Source organism: Mesoplodon mirus (genome assembly GCF_964341445.2).
Source record: "Mesoplodon mirus genome assembly, chromosome: 3".
Taxonomy (NCBI): Eukaryota; Metazoa; Chordata; class Mammalia; order Artiodactyla; family Ziphiidae; genus Mesoplodon; species Mesoplodon mirus.
This window is the reverse complement of record NC_138978.1, coordinates 46772859-46793475: the sequence shown is the minus strand read 5'-3', so window position 1 is coordinate 46793475 and position 20617 is coordinate 46772859. Positions and strand designations below refer to the sequence as shown.

Sequence of the window (20617 nt, the reverse complement as noted above, 5' to 3'; positions counted from 1 at the left end):
AGTACAGAGGCATGAGAGGGAACAGTATTTTGGAAGACCTGGTCATTGATGAGGCTGGAGTAAAGGGTTTTTAGTGCCAGGCTAATTGCCTTCAGGTGATGGTGAAGCATTCATGTGTCATTGGTAGGGGATTCACTCAACAGAAATATATTGAACAGGCTTAGGGCCTAACTGAATACGAACTAGACTAGTGTAGGAGAGATGGCCTCTGCTTACACACACCTTACAAAAATTCAGCTGGGAAGAAAGATAAGTAACAACATGAGCATAGAAAGAAAAGGTTGGGCTTAGAGTTAGGAATCTCTCCCTATATTTCACCCATCAAGTTTACTAATGTTTACTGACACCTCCTTCAGGGAGTCTGTGAGTTCCCTGAGAATAGAGACTATGTCTTTTTCCCCAAAACTCCTTTCTGTGGAAAAACTCATACATACAGAAAAGTTTAAATAAATATCCATGAACTCAACTTCCTAGGTTTAATAATCAACATTTTGATTTATTGCTTTGTATATATTTTTTAACTATATGGAAGTTGCAGACACCATGACACTTTACCACTACATAATTCAGCATAAATCTCTTAAGAATTAGGATATGCACCTGCAGAACCACAATACCATTATCACACCTAATAAATTAATTCCCTAAAATCATCTATAATTCAGCCCATGTTCAAATTTTTCCAGTTGTCCCTACATGTCTTTTATAGTTAGTTTTGTTTGAATCAATTTTCAATCAAGATTCAGGCAGCTCATTGGATCATTGTGTACCTTAATATTCTTTTCATCTAAAATAGTCACCCCAGTTTTTTCAATTACAATAACTTTTTAGAAAAAGGAGGCCTATTTTCTTAAAGAGTGTTCCACATTCTTGATTGTCTGGATTCTTATAAAGTAGAAGTTAAATCTAAAGGCTTGATTAAATATAGGTTAAACATTTTTGGCAAGACTATTTCATAGGTAATACTGTGAACTTCATGTTGAATTGCTTTGAGAGGTACATAATGTCCAGTTGGCCTACTCTTAGTGATGCTATGATCATTTGGTTAAAGGCGGCCAATCACCACACTCCCCCACCCCCACCTTTGCAATAAACAAGTAATCTATGGCGATATGCTTTGGTACCATGTACCAACCTCTCACCTAATAGTTTAGGATCTATAGAAAGACTTGCGTGAATTAGTTATTTCACTGGTGGTTGAAATGTGATTTTCTAATTCTATCATTCCTTCTATATCTATGGCTGGCATTCCTTTGAAAAGAACTTTTTGTTTCCAACATGGGATGAACTAAAGTTCTTTCTTAAATTGCATGATAAAATGTTTAATTCTTTTCCATTTTACTACCAATTTTTAGAGTAAGAGCCGGTGAAATAGTCACCTCTAATTGTGGCAATGGATTTTTTTCTTTTACTTTTTTTAAAGATAGTATCCCTTTGGGTTTGTAGATTTTTACTTATTCAGTATTCTACAAACAATGACAATTGCACTTAGTTTGTCATTATTTATTTTAATGCTTAAATTGTCCCAAATTTGGCCAGTGCAAACTCCTTCAAGCTGCCTCCTGTATAATTTTGATATGGCTCCATCATTCTTTGAGCATTTCTTTACTTTCTGGAAAAAAAGATATCCCATATTCACTTCATACTTTCTCTGCCCTATACCTGGGATCAGCCATTTTTCTGGAGGGACCCCTGTTTCCTTTTATTAGGGAATGATACCTAGAAGCCCTGATCTAGGCATTAGATGTGCTTATTGCTACTGGGGTGTCACTGTTTCTGGGCTTATTCAGTGGACAGAACTAGAAAACCTATATTTTAAAAAATCATGAGATAATATTGATATTTCCAATTAAAGCTTAAGTTTTTCTTAGTTGCTATTATATCTATTTTTCGTAACATGAAAATCATGGTTTCTAATAACATTAACACATTTATTTATTTGTTTTATCCTATAATATACATGAAATGGTTTAGAAACTATAATACCAATGTACTAACAATAAGACTAGAATCAAATTTAAGATTTCTTTGCAGATCTTGTACTTAGACACTCTCCCACATCCTACTTAGCACCACGTTCAAAAAAAACTTGAAATAATCTTTTCTTTCTAGTAATTATAGTAGTAATTTAATGTACAGTTAGGTCCATATGCTTTCATTTATCTTCAATTTTAGTGTTTATTTTTTAATTTTTACTTTATTGGAGTATAGTTGATTTACAATGTTGTCTTAGTTTCAGGTGTAGCGCAAAGTCATTCAGTTATACCTATGCATGTATTCATTTTTTTTTAGATTCTTTTCTCATATAGGGTCATCACAGAATATTGAGTAGAGTTCCCTGTGCTATACAGTAGGTCTTTGTTGGTTATCTGTCTTATATACAGTACTGTGTGTGTGTTCATCTGGATTTATCCCTCCCCCCCCACAGTATTTACTTTTAAAATAACATCTTGAATATGTAACATTTTACATAGCCTAAAGTCAAAATATTTTAAGTACTATATTTGGAGAAATCTTCATTTCATTTTCTCCACCACATTTTTCCCTCTCTTGATAGGCAGAAATTTTTAGTAGCTTCTAAAATACTTCCAGTGTTTGTGTTTATTTTCTCTTTCTTTTAAAAAGAAGTCCTTTACTTCATGGGCATATATCCAGAGAAAACCATAATTCAAAATGATACATGCACCCCCATGTTTATTGCAGCACTGTTTACAATAGCCAGGACATGGAAGCAACCTAAATGTCCATCTACAGAGTAATGGATAAAGAAGATGTGGTACATATATGCAATGGAATATTACTCAGCCATAAAAAAGAATGAAATAATGCCATTTGCAGCAACATGGATGGACCTAGAGACTGTCATACTGAGTGAAGTAAGTTAGACAGAGAAAGACAAATATCATATGATATCACTTATATGTGGAATCTAAAAAAAATGGTACAAATGAACTTATTTACTAAACAGAAATAGAGTCACAGATGTAGAAAACAAACTTCTGGTTACCAGGGGGGGAAGAGGAGTCAAGGGGAGGGATAAATTGAGAGATTGGGATTGACATGTACACACTACTATATATAAAGTAGATAACTAATAAGGACCTACTGTATAGCACAGGGAACTCTCCTCAATACTCTCTAATGACCTATATGGGAAAAGAACCTAGAAAAGGATGAGTATATGTATATGTATAACTGATTTACTTTGTTGTACAGCAGAAACGAACACAACCTTGTAAATCAACTATACTCCAATAAAAATTTTTAAAAACCTTTACTTAAAATAATTGAAATCTACAGAAAAGATGCAAGAATAGTTTAATGAACTATCCTTCACCTAATTCACCCATTATTAACACGCCTCCATTTGATTTCTCTCTCTTTCTTCAAAGTATTGATGGTGTTATTTTTATTATTTTCTGAACCATTTTAGAGCAATCTGCAGACATCATTACCCCTTACTCCTAAGGGAAAGGACATTTAAAAATATGTCATAATACGATTCTCAATTTCAGGAAATTTAACATTCATTCCATATTTTGGCTAATATATAGTCCATATGCAAATTTCACTCATTGTCCCACTACTGTCCCTTAGGTCAAGAAACAACCTCTCCACAAATATTTTCACATTTCTGCATGGTTAGGTCTTTCTGAGAAAACAAATTCTGGCAACCTGGGTTAAAGGGTGATTGAACAGCAACCCTAAAGATAAAGACTTCTGGAGACATAAAAAGTCTTCTCCCTCCCCATAGCTATTTTCTCCAGGAAGGTAAAGTAGAGATCTCTCCAACCTCTCCCTAAATAGGATTTGTTGCATTCCAGAGCAAAGATCTCTCTTCACCTCTAGAGGGTAGGATGGGCAGCTGTGAAGACCATGCTAGATAGGCTCTGGGATTCATAATTTTGGAGTTTCTCTTATGTAGTACAAACTCCACTGTATGTGCCCTCTTTCTGTCACCCTATGGGAAAATAGGCCATAAAAAACTGGTGCTAAGATTAGGTCAGTAGAAACAGTTCTATCTCTGATCCAAATCCAGAGGTTTCATGTTCCTTTGTGTGTGTGTATGTGTGTGTGTGTGCGTATAAAACTGTGGAAGTGAGATAACATCTCAGACCATTTATAGTTCAGGACTTAACACTTTATAGCGTTTTCCTCCCCAGATCCAGGATCCTATTGGGAAATGACATGTTGCATTTAGTTTGTCAAGTCTCTTTAGTGTCTTTTAATATTTACCTTTTAACTGTTTTTGGTTGCTCATCACACTGACATTTTTGAAGAGTTCAGACCATTTGTTTCATAGTTCCCTTCTTTCTTACACATTCGCAGATAGGGAGGGCCAACTGTACTCTTCTGCACCTTGCTTTTTCACTTAACAATATATCCCAGGGAATTCACTAGCTGTCCAGTGGTTAAGACTCCATGCTTTCACTGCTGTGGGCCCAGGTTTGACCCCTGGTCTGGGAACTAAGATCCCACAAGCCATGCAGCACAGCCAAAGGGGGCGAAAAAAAAAAAAAATATATATATATATATATATCTCCCAGAGATTATGCTGTATATTAAGGCCTTCCTTTCTTTTCTATGGCTGCATAATCCTTCTTTGTTTGGATATCCTGTTTCCCTAGTGTGTATCATATACAGTAGGTACTCAGTGAGTGAGTGTTGAGAAAGTGGATGGTTCCAAAAAAAAAAAAAAAAAAAAACGGGTAAATGAATGGGGAACAATTGAGCAGAAGAGCAATATATAGCCTGGACAGAGAATAATTTGGAGTCAGACAGATTAGGGATGCAAATCCAGCTCTCCTGGCATTGGACAGTTTAGCATAGTGGTTAAGTAAGCAAGCTCTTAAACCAGAGTACCTGGGTTTGACTCCACCACTCACTTAGCTGTGTTCCCTTGGGAAGGCTGTTAAACCAACTGTGCTTCAATTCAGTTTCCTCATCTGTGAAATGGAAATAATAAGAGCAACTACTTCATAAGGTTATTGTGAGAGCTCAATAAATATTAGCTATACTTTATAGCTATAATTTTTCTAAACCTCAGTTTCTTCATATGTAAAATAGGGCTAGTAATACCCATTCAGCAGGGAGAGTGTTGAGGACTAAGTGAGCTAATGTCTTAGTACAGTGACTAGCACAGAGAGGTAATCAATAAGTTATAGCTATCAAGACTAAGGGATAGAGGATTATCGGTACTGTAAACTCCTGTGAAGGTTGGACTTTATCTTGTTCACTAATGCAGGCCCAAGCACAACACCTTTCACATTGGCTTTGGAGTTAGACAAATCTATTTGTGTTTAAATTCCTGCCAGGACACCTGCAAACTGTGTGATCTTGGACAAATTACTCAACCTTTCTGATCCATATTATCCTCATTGATAAAACAAGGATAACATTAGTTTCTATCTCAAAGTTATTGTTGGAATTAAATAGAATGATTGGTGTAAAGCTATCTGATCTCACCTTAGATGATGATTAAAAAAAAGTAAAGCAGATTGCTGCCCATGTATGTATGCATAACAAAATATTTTCATGGTCGCGGCTGAAAGTGCGGAGCCCAGTGACGGGCGTGGGACGCTGGGGCTGCTGCTGCCGCCGCCAAGAAGCCTGTGTGCGAGCGCAGGTCACTGTCCACACCGCCCTTCCGGGAGCCTGTGCAGCCCGCCACTGCCGGGGTCCCGGGATCCAGGGGCGGCTTCCCTGGGAGAACGCACGGCGCGCCTCGGGCTGGTGCAACGTCACGCCGGCCTCTGCCGCTGCAGGCTCGCCCCGCACTCCGTGCCCCTCTCTCCCCCCAGGCCTGAGTGAGCAAGAGTCCCCGAAGAGGCTGCTCCTTTAACCCTGTCCTGTCTGAGCGAAGAAAAGACGCCCTCCGGCGACCTACACGCAGAGGCGGGGCCAAATCCAAAGCTGAGACCCAGGAGCTGTGAGAACAAAGAAGAGAAAGGGAAACCTCTCCCAGCAGCCTCAGAAGCAGCGGATTAAAGCTCCACAATCAACTTGATGTAACCTGCATCTGTGGAATACATGAATAGACAACAAATCATCCCAAATTGAGGAGCCAGGAGTCAGTGCTGTGCCTCTGAGGTGGGAGAGCCAACTTCAGGACACTGGTCCACAAGAGACCTCCCAGCTCCACATAATATCAAACGGCAAAAATCTTCCAGAGATCTCCATCTCAACACCAGCACCCAGCTTCACTCAAAGACCAACAAGCTACAGTGCTGGACACCCTATGCCAAACAACTAGCAAGACAGGAACACAACGCCACCCATTAGCAGAGAGGCTGCCTAAAATCATAAAAAGTCCGCAGACACCCCAAAACACACCACCAGACGAGGACCTGCCCACCAGAAAGACAAGATCCAGCCTCATCCAACAGAACACAGGCACTAGTCCCTTCCACCAGGAAGCCTACACAACCCACTAAACCAACCTTAGCCACTGGGGACAGACACCAAAAACAACGGGAACTACGAACCTGCAGCCTGCAAAAAGGAGACCCCAAACACAGTAACATAGGCACAATGAGAAGACAGAAAAACACACAGCAGGAGAAGGAGCAAGATAAAAACCCACCAGACCTAACAAATGAAGAGGTAATAGGCAGTCTACCTGAAAAAGAATTCAGAATAATGACGGTAAAGATGATCCAAGATTCTATTTCCCAGATCCAAAATCTTGGAAATAGAATAGACAAAATGCAAGAAACAGTTAACAAGGACCTAGAAGAACTAAAGATGAATCAAGCATCGATTAAAAACACAATACATGAAATAAAAAATACTCTAGATGGGATCAATAGCAGAATAACTGAGGCAGAAGAACGGATAAGTGAGGTGGAAGATAAAATAGTGGAAATAACTGCTGCAGAGCAAAATAAAGAAAAAAGAATGAAAAGAACATAGGACAGTCTCAGAGACCTCTGGGACAACATTAAATGCACCAACATTCGAATTATAGGGGTTCCAGAAGAAGAAGAGAAAAAGAAAGGGACTGAGAAAATATTTGAAGAGATTATAGTTGAAAACTTCCCTAATATGGGAAACGAAATAGTTAATCAAGTCCAGGAGGCACAGAGAGTCCCATACAGAATAAATCCAAGGAGAAATACACCAAGACACATATTAATCAAACTGTCAAAAATTAAACACAAATCATATTAAAAGCAGCAAGGCAAAAACAACAAATAACACACAAGGGAACCCCCATCAGGTTAACAGCTGATCTCTCAGCAGAAACTCTACAAGCCAGAAGGGAGTGGCAGGACATAATTAAAGTGATGAAGGAGAGAAACCTGCAACCAACATTACTCTACCCAGCAAGGATCTCATTCAGATTTGATGGAGAAATTAAAACGTTTACAGACAAGCAAAAGCTGAGAGAGTTCAGCACCACCAAACCAGCTTTACAACAAATGCTAAAGGAACTTCTCTAGGCAAGAAACACAACAGAAGGAAAAGACCTACAATAATGAACCCAAAACAATTAAGAAAATGGGAATAGGAACATACATATTGATAATTACCTTAAATGTAAATGGACTAAATGCTCCCACCAAAAGACACAGATTGGCTGAATGGATACAAAAACAAGACCCATCTATATGCTGTCTACAAGAGACCCACTTCAGACCTAGAGACACATACAGACTGAAAGTAAGGGGATGGAAAAAGATATTCCATGCAAATGGAAACCAAAAGAAAGCTGGAGTAGCAATTCTCATATCAGACAAAATAGACTTTAAAATAAAGACTACTAGAAGAGACAAAGAAGGACACTACATAATGATCAAGGGATCGATCCAAGAAGAAGATATAACAATTGTAAATATTTATGCACCAAACATAGGAGCACCTCAATACATAAGGCAAATACTAACAGCCATAAAAGGAGAAATCGACAGTAACACAATCATAGTAGGGGACTTTAACACCCCACTTTCACCAATGGGCAGATCATCCAAAATGAAAATAAATAAGGAAACACAAGCTTTAAATGATACATTAAACAAGATGGACTTAATTGATATTTATAGGACATTCCATCCAAAAACAACAGAATACACATTTTTCTCAAGTGCTCATGGAACATTCTCCAGGATAGATCATATCTTGGGTCACAAATCAAGCCTTGGTAAATTTAAGAAAATTGAAATTGTATCAAGTATCTTTTCCGACCACAATGCTATGAGACTAGACATCAATTACAGGAAAAGATCTGTAAAAAATACAAACACATGGAGGCTAAACAATACACTACTTAATAACGAAGTGATCACTGAAGAAATCAAAGAGGAAATTAAAAAATACCTAGAAACAAATGACAATGGAGACACGACGACCCAAAACCTATGGGATGCAGCAAAAGCAGTTCTAAGAGGGAAGTTTATAGCAATACAATCCCACCTTAAGAAACAGGAAACATCTCGAATACACAACCTAACCTTGCACCTAAAGCAATTAGAGAAAGAAGAACAAAAACATCCCAAAGTTAGCAGAAGGAAAGAAATCATAAAAATCAGATCAGAAATAAATGAAAAAGAAATGAAGGAAACGATAGCAAAGATCAATAAAACTAAAAGCTGGTTCTTTGAGGAGATAAACAAAATTGATAAACCATTAGCCAGACTCATCAAGAAAAAAAGGGAGAAGACTCAAATCAATAGAATTAGAAATGAAAAAGGAGAAGTAACAACTGACACTGGAGAAATACAAAAGATCATGAGAGATTACTACAAGCAACTCTATGCCAATAAAATGGACAACCTGGAAGAAATGGACCAATTCTTAGAAATGCACAACCTGCCAAGACTGAATGAGGAAGAAATAGAAAATATGAACAGACCAATCACAAGCACTGAAATTGAAACTGTGATAAAAAATCTTCCAACAAACAAAAGCCCAGGACCAGATGGCTTCACAGGCGAATTCTATCAAGCATTTAGAGAAGAGCTAACACCTATCCTTCTCAAACTCTTCCAAAATATAGCAGAGGGAGGAACACTCCCAAACTCATTCTACGAGGCCACCATCACCTTGATACCAAAACCAGACAAGGATGTCACAAAGAAAGAAAACTACAGGCCAATATCACTGATGAACATAGATGCAAAAATCCTCAACAAAATACTAGCAAACAGAATCCAACAGCACATTAAAAGGATCATACACCATGATCAAGTGGGGTTTATTCCAGGAATGCAAGGATTCTTCAATATACGCAAATCAATCAACGTGATACAGCATATTAACAAATTGAAGGAGAAAAACCATATGATCATCTCAATAGATGCAGAGAAAGCTTTTGACAAAATTCAACACCCATTTATGATAAAAACCCTAGGCATAGAGGGAACTTTCCTCAACATAATAAAGGCCATATATGACAAACCCACAGCCAGCATCGTCCTCAATGGTGAAAAACTGAAACCATTTCCACTAAGATCAGGAACAAGACAAGGTTGCCCACTCTCACCACTCTTATTCAACATAGTTTTGGAAGTTTTAGCCAAAGCAATCAGAGAAGAAAAGGAAATAAAAGGAATCCAAATCGGAAAAGAAGAAGTAAAGCTGTCACTGTTTGCAGATGACATGATACTATACATAGAGAATCCTAAAGATGCTACCAGAAAACTACTAGAGCTAATCAATGAATTTGGTAAAGTAGCAGGATACAAAATTAATGCACAGAAATCTCTGGCATTCCTATATACTAATGATGAAAAATCTGAAAGTGAAATCAAGGAAACACTCCCATTTACCATTGCAACAAAAAGAATAAAATATCTAGGAATAAACCTACCTAAGGAGACAAAAGACCTGTATGCAGAAAATTATAAGACACTGATGAAAGAAATTAAAGATGATACAAATAGATGGAGAGATGTACCATGTTCTTGGATTGGAAGAATCAACATTGTGAAAATGACTCTACTACCCAAAGCAATCTACAGATTCAATGCAATCCCTATCAAACTACCACTGGCATTTTTCACAGAACTAGAACAAAAAATTTCACAATTTGTATGGAAACACAAAAGACTCCGAATAGCCAAAGCAATCTTGAGAACAAAAAACGGAGCTGGAGGAATCAGGCTCCCTGACTTCAGACTATACTACAAAGCTACAGTAATCAAGACTGTATGGTACTGGCACAAAAACAGAAAGATAGATCAATGGAACAGGATAGAAAGCCCAGAGATAAACCCATGCACATATGGTCAACTTATCTTTGGTAAAGGAGGCAGGAATGTACAGTGGAGAAAGGACAGTCTCTTCAATAAGTGGTGCTGGGAAAACTGGACAGGGACATGTAAAAGTATAAGATTAGATCACTCCCTAACACCATACACAAAAATAAGCTCAAAATGGATTAAAGACCTAAATGTAAGGCCAGACACTATCAAACTCTTAGAGGAAAACATAGGCAGAACACTCTATGACATAAATCACAGCAAGATCCTTTTTGACCCACCTCCTAGAGAAATGGAAATAAAGACAAAAATGAACACATGGGACCTAATGAAACTTAAAAGCTTTTGCACAGCAAAGGAAACTATAAACAAGACCAAAAGACAACCCTCAGAATGGGAGAAAATATTTGCAAATGAAGCAACTGACAAAGGATTAATCTCCAAAATTTATAAGCAGCTCATGCAGCTCAATAACAAAAAAACAAACAACCCAATCCAAAAATGGGCAGAAGACCTAAATAGACATTTCTCCACAGAAGATATACAGACTGCCAACAAACACATGAAAGGATGCTCAACATCTTTACTCATTAGAGAAATGCAAATCAAAACTACAATGAGATATCATCTCACACCAGTCAGAATGGCTGAACAATAAATGCTGTAGAGGGTGTGGAAAAAAGGGAACACTCTTGCACTGCTGGTGGGAATGTGAATTGGTACAGCCACTATTGAGAACGGTATGGAGGTTCCTTAAAAAACTACAAATAGAACTACCATATGACCCAGCAATCCCACTACTGGGCATATACCCTGAGAAAACCATAATTCAAAAAGAGACATGTACCAAAATGTTCATAGCAGCCCTATTTACAATAGCCCGGAGATGGAAACAACCTAAGTGTCCATCATCGGATGAATGGGTAAAGAAGATGTGGCACATATATACAATGGAATATTACTCAGCCATAAAAAGAAATGAAATTGAGCTATTTGTAATGAGGTGGATGGACCTAGAGCCTGTCATACAGAGTGAAGTAAATCAGAAAGAGAAAGACAAATACTGTATGGTGACACATATATATGGAATTTAAGAAAAAAAAATGTCATGAAGAACATAGGGGTAAGACAGGAATAAAGACACAGACCTACTAGAGAATGGACTTGAGGATATGGGGAGGGGGAAGGGTAAGCTGTGACAAAGTGAAAGAGCGGCATGGACATATATACACTACCAAACGTAAGGTAGATAGCTTGTGGGAAGCCACTGCATAGCACAGGGAGATCAGCTCGGTGCTTTGTGACCGCCTGGAGGGGTGGGATAGGGAGGGTGGGAGGGAGACGCAAAAGGGAGGTGATATGGGAACATATGTATATGTATAACTGATTAAATTTGTTATAAAGCAAAAAAAAAAAAAAAAAAAAGAAAAGTCACTCAGCTTAAGTCATCTTTCTCTTCATACTCAAATAATTATTAAATGTCTTCTGGTTGCCAGGCATTCACCTAGGCTTTTGCTACTAATAAAACTTGTGCTTCTGTTTTTTAAAAAAAAATATTTTCATGATTATTTCTCTGTGGTAGCCATGAGAATGTGACTTGGGAGACCTCCAACCAGGAAGGGTAATTGACCAAGGCTCCAGCTGCTGAACGGTGAAATCCATCACTGCATTTGTACTGAGGCCATGCCTCCCGTGGGCTGGCCTATCAATTACTGAGTGTGGCAGAATACTAAGGCAGACCTGTTTCTGGGAGACATGGGACTTCTCTGATCATTGACTTTGGCTTGGGGATTCCATATGGCTTTGCCAAACCTTCCTCTGACTGCAAGGAAGCCTAGGGTGCTTTCATCCAATCTGTTCTCCCTCTCTCCTTCACTTAGGGTCAGACTTACATGGTAGTCTGACAGCTCTCTCAGCCTGTTCCAAAAATTTCCCATAATAAAACCTTTGCATGATTAATCCCATCTTGGATTCTTTGAGGGCCCAGACTAATAACCCCCTTGGAAAAGGATCACTTAAACATAATGAATATGTGCTTTTTTTTTTTTTTTTTTTGCGGTACATGGGCCTCTCACAGCTGTGGCCCCTCCCGTTGTGGAGCACAGGCTCTGGACGTGCAGGCTCACCGGCCATGGCTTACGGGCCCAGCCGCTCCACAGCATGTGGGATCCTCCCGGACCGGAACACGAACCCGTGTCCCTTGTATCGGCAGGCAGGCTCTCAACCAGTGCGCCACCAGGGAAGCCTGAATACGTGCCTTTTTAAATGCTAGAGTTCATAATGAGTATATTTAAATCCAGATATTAGCCAAATTTTATTTTGAACTGAACAATGACTCAGAGAGGAAAGGAAACATTGTAAAAGGTCTGACCCTCAGTCACTTAGTATTCCTGCTCCTTCTTTCCTTCATCTTCTACAGATGTTACGCCCAATAGATTTATTGCATTTTATCTCTGTCTTGGTGTCTGCTTCCTGGAGCACTCTAACTGACACAGCCATCCAGAGGGGGAGAACTCCTGGCTCTCAAAAAGTGTTTTATACAGAATGAAGGAGAAAAGCTGGAGTCAGGGTGGATGAGGGTGTGTGTGCAGATGGGCTATCAGCGCCACTTCCCATTTTGCCTCCAAAACAGTACCTGGAGATCAGTATATGCAAACTTGAGAGTTGAAATTAGCCAAAATTAAATTCTTCTAACCCAATGAACAAGCTCATCAGTGATATAAAAAGTGATTATGTAGTTTAGTAAATTAGAGGTCATGATTGGATGATGGTCTGGGGAATAGAGCACAATCAAAGCTGTGGAAAACTTCACATTCTTATGCCTTGGATTTTAGTTCTATTTTATTAGACCCAGGCAATAAGGTTAAGGAAATGAGTCTCACAACCAGTTGCCAAATGAGTTTCACTGTTCTGCTTTATTGCCCAAAATATACCTCAAGCCCCTGAGGGAAAGAAGAAAAGTCAGATAAAAGGTAAAATAATACCAGTGGCAATGTAAGAATACTCTTGCACCCTTTATGAATGTCAGGGCTGGGTAGCCCCTGGTGCAGGAAACCATTGCCTCTGGCAGGTAACACAGAGCCTTATTGAGGAAGCCATGCAACACAGAGCCATCTCTGTGTCCTATTTGCTGTCCCATTTGCTCCAGGAGCTGTGAGTGGATATCCCAATACCACTGTAAGAATTAATTAGATAAAATGAGCATTGGGAAGTTAATCATTGGCCTAGATTCTGGCTCCCTGGATACCGTCATCGTCAGGATAACCTGAACTTGGCGGTCAATCATTCCACAAGGGATATACAAGATATGAATGTTCTTATACTCATTTTGTGAAAGGAAAAAGTCACACCTTCACAAACATTTTTTGTTATCTGCATAAAGGAACTTTGATTTATTACTTGGTACATATTTTGCAAAAATTAAGAAGACATATATTAAAATCTACCATATGGTATCCAGTCATAATACAAGTCTGGCAGTCAAAATAGAAGCCCAAATAAATGAATAAATGAAGTGGCAAAAACTAGATTTGATTTTTTTTTTTTGCGGTACGTGGGCCTCTCACTGTTGTGGCCTCTCCCGTTGCGGAGCACAGGCTCCGGACGCGCAGGCTCAGCAGCCATGGCTCACGGGCCCAGCCGCTCTGCAGCATGTGGGATCTTCCGGGACCGGGGCACGAACCCGTGTCCCCTGCATCGGCAGGCGGACTCTCAACCACTGCGCCACCAGGGAGGCCCTAGATTTGATTTTATATCTGACTCCCAAACCCATTTTCTTTTCACTTGACCATGATGTACTTACAAGCGGTCATTTCCTAATCCCATGCAAATTATTCTGTGAGAGGAATAAACGCTAGTAAGTAAAATAGAAAACTGCCATTTTGGCGCAAAGCTAAATCACAGATTCTCCATAAATGTTAAATAACAATGGTAGGGGACTTCCCTGGTGGTCCAGTAGTTAAGACTCCGTGCTCCCAGTGCAGGAGGCACGGATTTGATCCCTGGTCGGCGGGGAACTACGATCCCGCATGCCGCCTGGCGTGGCCAAAAAAATAATAAAATAAAATAAATATGGTACAAATCCATCGGTGGCAGTGTGCTTAGAATTTATAGAATCACACAGAATCCCAGGGGGGAGAAGAGACCATTAAAGTCATCAAATCTAGGGGTTTTCAAATATGTTCAGGTAGTAGAGTTCCTGGAACTCACAGTGTTCTTTGCAAAACTTCACAGATTACTGACAGCTAGTATTATATAAACTGGAAATGATTTCACTAGCAGATGCCATGATGTAATGGGAAGGAGCAGGCTTTGAAGTCTCACAGATTGGACTTTTCCATTCACTAGCTTGTGACCTTGAGTAGGTTAGTTAACCTTTCTGTGCCTCTGATCCCTCATCTGAAAAATGGGGACGTCTCCATTTCAGGATTGTTAAGGATTACTTTTGACAGATGTAATGCTAATACCTTGACAAATGGTAGCTACAGGTCCATAATTCCGTATGCAAAATGCTTGGAGCCAGATTTTTTCAGAATAAGGAATTTTTTGGATTAAAAAAATGTAATATAGGGGCTTCCCTGGTGGTGCAGTGGTTGAGAGTCCACCTGCCGATGCAGGGGACACGGGTTCGTGCCCCGGTCCGGGAAGATCCCACAGGCCGCAGAGTGGCTGGGCCCGTGAGCCACAGCCGCTGAGCCTGCGCGTCCGGAGCCTGTGCTCCGCAATGGGAGAGGCCACAACAGTGAGAGGCCCGCGTACCGCAAAAAAAAAAAAAAATGTAATATGGGACACATGTCTTATAAGTAACACCCCAGCTGAGTCTGAGGCAGTACCCTATAATCCAACACTTTTATATTTCTGCAGCGTTTGCACCAAGTTTATTAAAAATATAAACTTCTTCTCAAACCATCTTGAATTTAATTGGGGTTTTGGACTTGTGGATAAGGGATTGTAAACAGGTATTAGTATTATTTGAAGATAATACGAGTGCTATATGTATGCAGGTCTCCATAGCTTAAGAAAATATGTATTTTTTATGAGCGATGCTGTTGGTATCAACCCAAATCCTTTTTGCCAGTTGATGTACCCATCCTCCAGCTGCTGCCAGTGGTGGCTGATAACAACTCACAGTTTTCCCCTTCCTGGAACTAGCCTTCAACCAAACAGGAGCCACCTCTCTCGGCGGTGACGGAAGTGGGGAGAAGAACTGTTAATGACTGTCTGACATAATCCCTTGCCTCAAAAAACTAATATGGGGACACAGTTCTTGTTTTAGGGTTTCCCTGTGGGATTAGACCAATGCCGGTCTTCGAAACCACATTCTTCTTTAGTTTTTCTCCCCTCTCCTATGCTGCTTCTATCTCTCCTCTTTTCCTAAGAGCAAATCCCTCAGCCTCTGCTTCTAGGGAACCTAACCTAAGACATTTGGTGCCAAGAGTAGTCCTAGAAAGCAGATTCTAGGATGGGATTCTGAAGTTGGATCACGCAAGGACTGGATGGCAATGTGGTAGTGGAGTACGAGATTCCCTGGCATGCTGTAAATGTAATTGAAAAGCCTTTCGCCTACAGTGAATTGGGGTGGAATACACGCGGAAGGAAGGGGATGCTCAGTCTAACTGGCGCAATGTCTAAGACGTGAAAGATATATGGGAGCCGTCGGGACCCCGGAGACCGGGACGCCCGTCACCGCCCTCTCCCGCCCCCGTCGCCCGTCTGCGCCGCGCGGGGATGCCCCGGGCTCCCCCCGGCTGGTCGGCGCCCAGCGGCTGCGGGATCCCGGCTCGGCGCCCCACGCGCCCCTCTCTCTTCTGACCCCGGGCGGGCGAGGGAGGTGCAGCCTTAGGGGTGGTGAGGTAAACCCGAGAACTTCCTGGGGAGAGGGTGCACGGGGGATTTCCACAGTTTTCCCCGCGGCCCCCTCAGTGGGGCGGTGTTGGGAGTGCCCTGGGGTGTTCCGAGACCGCGGAGGGGGAGGGGGGATGTTAGGGGACTCCTTTTCCTCCACTTCCCACGACCCCCTTGCACGCCCCGAGGCGTCCCAGGTCCCTTGCTGGCCACCCGCCCCCCCGCCGCCGCCTCGGGTTTGAGGTGGGTGTGTGGCTTTGCGTGGGCCGAAGATTTCAGGGTTTGGGGGCTCCCCCATTCTAGGTCTCGCCTCCTGCCCTCTTCCTTGGCCTGCGTTGGCTGAGGTGTTCCCGTAGGGGACGAAATCAGTACGTTGGCTAGTGGCCTTGGTCCTTAACCCTTTGGGTTTGTTTTAAGATTAATTAAAAGAAAAATGAACAGTAATCCTTGAAGATAACTGGGCAGTTTTTCTTTAGGTTTCATTTTTAATTGTACAAGTTCAAGTGGAGTCAGAAGCTCTTCTTACTGGTGTGAGGACTTACACAAGCCTTCATTTTGTCCACACAGACCAACAGATCATCATTTTTAGAGAAGATACTTTTTTCTCTCCTTTTTTGGTGTCCTTGATACCAAATACTAAATTCGGGTGCATAATTCTGACACAAGTAATTGCATAAATTTTTCACATGTTGTGCTTAAAGCCAAACCAAACTGTTGCGTTGAACTTGGACATCTTGAATTGAGAGAACTGGTAACTTTATTTTAATACATATATATGAAGAATTTAAGAAAATAAAGGCTTCCTCGGAGGTGTGCCTCTTAAAATTATTTTCTTTGTTATTAGACATAAAATAAGAAATTTTATAGCACTTGCAGTGAAATTACACTAGAGTACAAGCAGAACCAAAACAAAGTTGCAAAATCTATTGACAAATTTAGGGAGATGTCTCTTTGGAAATTTAAATTTTCTGTGAGAGTAAGTTACCATAAGTATTGGTATACATTGCTTTTCTCTCCTCAAATAAGTAACTAAATAACAACGCAAATCTCAGACTTATTTAACACAATAGTTTTTAGCAATGGAAAACCTACAGACAAATTTTTCCTTGGTTCAGGGCTCAAATAAAAAACTGAACGGGACGGGAGATGATGGCAGCCCTCCAGTGAAAAAAATGGTGATGGACATTCACGCAAATGGAAAAATGATGATAAACAAGATGCCAACAGTAAAGAAGGAACACTTGGATGACTATGAAGCGCCAATGGAAACTGATGAAGAGCATGTCAAGAGAACCTGTGCCTCTGTACCTGAACCTTTACATTTAAATCCCAGTTTGAAACACACTTTGGCACAATTCCATTTCAGTAGTCAGAGCTCTCTGGGTGGACCAGCAGCATTTTCCGCTTGGTATTCCCAAGAAAGCATGTCACCTACTGTATTTCTGCCTCTTCCAGCTCCTCACGTTCTTCCTGGTCCACTGCTCATCCCTTCTGATAGCTCCACAGAACTCACCCAGACTTTGTTGGAAGGGGAGTCTATTTCTTGTTTTCAGGTTGCAGAAGAAAAGAGACTATTTGCCCCAAGTCCTAAATTCTGTTCTCTGAGAATTTTCACTCCAACAAATAAATACAGTATGTGATGAATTGTACATCTATTGTTCAAGGTGTACATCAGACCATCTTCATATCTTAAAGGTCCTGGGAATACTTCCATTTAATGCCCCATCCTGTGGGCTGATCACATTAACTGATGCACAAAGGCTGTGTAATGCTTTATTGCGGCCACATACTTTTCCTCAAAATGGTAGTATACTTCCTGCTAAAAACTCATTGGCTCAGTTGAAGGTAACTGGAAGTGCCTTTGAAGTGGAACATGAATGCTTAGGCAAATGTCAGGATTTATTTGCACCCCAGTTTTATGTTCAGCCATATACTCCGTGTATTCAGCGTCTGGAGTGCTGTGGAATGTTTGCACCCCAGACATTTGTGATGCATTCTCACAGATCACCTGACAAAAGAACTTGCCACTGGGGCTTTGAATCTGCCAAATGGCATTGCTATTTTCACGTGAACCAAAAATACTTAGGGACACCTGAAGAAAAGAAACTGAAGATAATTTTAGAAGAAATGAAGGAGAAATTTAGCATGAGAAATGGGAAGAGGACTCAATCCAAGATAGATACACCACCAGGAGTGGAGTTAAAGTCACGGTATCCAGTTATAAAGCAGGAAGGTGACCATGTTTCTCAGACACATTCATTTCTACACCCTAGCTACTACTTATACATGTGTGATAAAGTGGTTGCCCCAAATGTGTGGCTTACTTTGGCTGTATCCTAGCCTAAAAAGGCCCCAAAGACAGAGGCAAATAGATCTATACTAAGACATTCAGAGAAGCCTCACAGCAGTGGGAAACATCAAAAAACAGTGTCTTATCCAGATGTCTCACTAGAGGAACAGGAGAAAATGGATCTAAAAACAAGTAGAGAATTATATAGCCACTTAGATCCATCAGTTTCAAATAATTCTACGAGCAAAAAGAAACCTGAGTCTACCACTTGCAACTTAGCCAGAGACACAAGTAAGGCGGGAATTGACCATGATGCTGCAGCTTCATCTCCACTTCTTGTCAAAGATGTCATTTGTGAGGATGATAATGGAAAAATCATGGAAGAAGTAATGAGAACCTATGTAAAACAACAGGAAAAACTGAACTCAATTTTGCAGACGAAGCAACAACTTCAGATGGAAGTTGAAATGTTGAGTAGCTCAAAAGCTGTGAAGGAACCCCCTGAAGAATAGCAGAATTTACAGAAAGAGCTTGAATCTTTGCAGAATGAACGTGCTCAAAGAGTGGAAGAATTTTATGTTGAACAGATTTAGACATAAAATTAGAGCAGGCAATGAAACAAAAATGTACCTGTGACTCAAATTTAGAAAAAGATAAAGAAGCTGAATATGCAGCAGAGCTGGCAGAACTGAGACAGAGATTGGACCATGCTGAGGCTGATAGGCAAGAACTCCAAGATGAACTCAGACAGGAACGGGAGGCAAGACAGAAGTTAGAGATGATGATAAAAGAGCTAAAGCTGCAAATTTTGAAATCATCAAAAACTGCTAAAGAATAGAAACCTTTAAAGAGATTCATCTGTGTGTTCCCAACAGGGTTTATTTTTGTTTGTTTGTTTGCTTTGGTAATTGAATTCTGAACAATTTATCTGCATGAAAATAACTAGGCATTGTATCCATTTGTAGATCAGAGAAAGTGAAGAGATTATATATTAGTACATAAATTTTTACATTTTCCAAATGAATGAAAATATATGGTTCTTTGTACTTTTTTTTCAACCAGCTCAGTAACAGCACTTTATGGTTTCAACTATTAGATAATCTGCCTATATTTCCAATGTAATTTAGCAGTTGCATACTTTTTAAAAGCTGCATTTTGTGATGGAAAATAGTTTTGATCAATTTTGTTATCCATATTTCAGATTCAATTTTAGATACAATGGTGGCTTCATAGTTCATATATAGAGCTACTCAAGGAGTTGAATCTCCATTTTTTTTCATGAACACAATCTCCTTTCTAAGTTAATATAGTATACTCATTATTATCATCAAAATTTGCTTTAATTTTGTTTATATTGTGAAATGAATTTCCACCAGTTCTCTTCTATTTAATGTCTCCTAAGAGACATTTTGTCAATAGAGGAATTTCATTGATGAGGTTATATTATAGCACACCCCATGGGGAAGGATAACATGCTTTCTTATACACTGCTGCTAAACACAAGAAGCAGTTATAATTAGATTTTCTGTTTAAATGTGGTTATATTTAGAAAAAAAAATTTTTTTTTTAGAAAAAAATTTTTATGTAGCAACTTTAGAAGAGGGTATAAAATGTAATAATTTTTGAACTTTTATGTTGTTAATAGTGGTGTGAAAATATTAATGTACTTGAGAAAAACTGATACCATTGATGTACATCAGTTTCTATACAATCCATAATCCCCCTGTACAGTTTCTGTATGTAGTTGTGGGTCTTACTGATATTTATATAATGGATTTGTTTTCCTTAATGGATTTGTTTTCCTTTAAATTGTAAAACATTAAACACTTTGAAGGTTAAAAAAAAGAAAAATATATGGGAAATAGCAGCTATAAGGATTGTGGAAGTGGGTGACTGACACTGAGTCTGATGAAAGACTGATAAAAGAAAATAACCTAAGTTCTATTTATCAACAATTTAAAACAAAGGACCTCACTGTTAGTATTTAAAGAGACCCTCATCTCTTTTTTTTTTTTTTTCTTTTTGCGGTATGTGGGCCTCTCACTGCTGTGGCCTCCCCCGTTGCGGAGCACAGGGTCCGGACGCGCAGGCCCAGCGGCCATGGCTCACGGGCCCAGCCGCTCCGCGGCATATGGGATCCTCCCAGACCGGGGCACGAACCCGTATCCCCTGCATCGGCAGGCGGACTCTCAACCACTTGCGCCACCAGGGAGGCCCGAGACCCTCATCTCTTGCAGCCAGTATTCAGAGATAATTATCAAGCAGAACTTTAAGAATGGGAGAA

At 39.9% G+C, this 20617-nt stretch overlaps 1 pseudogene across 1 annotated transcript; it reads left to right on the top strand.

Moving 5' to 3' along the window:
* Window positions 1-17122: 17122 nt before the first annotated feature.
* On the top strand, window positions 17123-19191 carry LOC309801451 (ski-like protein; annotated as a pseudogene). Its single transcript has one exon. The product of its transcript is annotated as a ski-like protein (transcript).
* Window positions 19192-20617: the final 1426 nt, after the last annotated feature.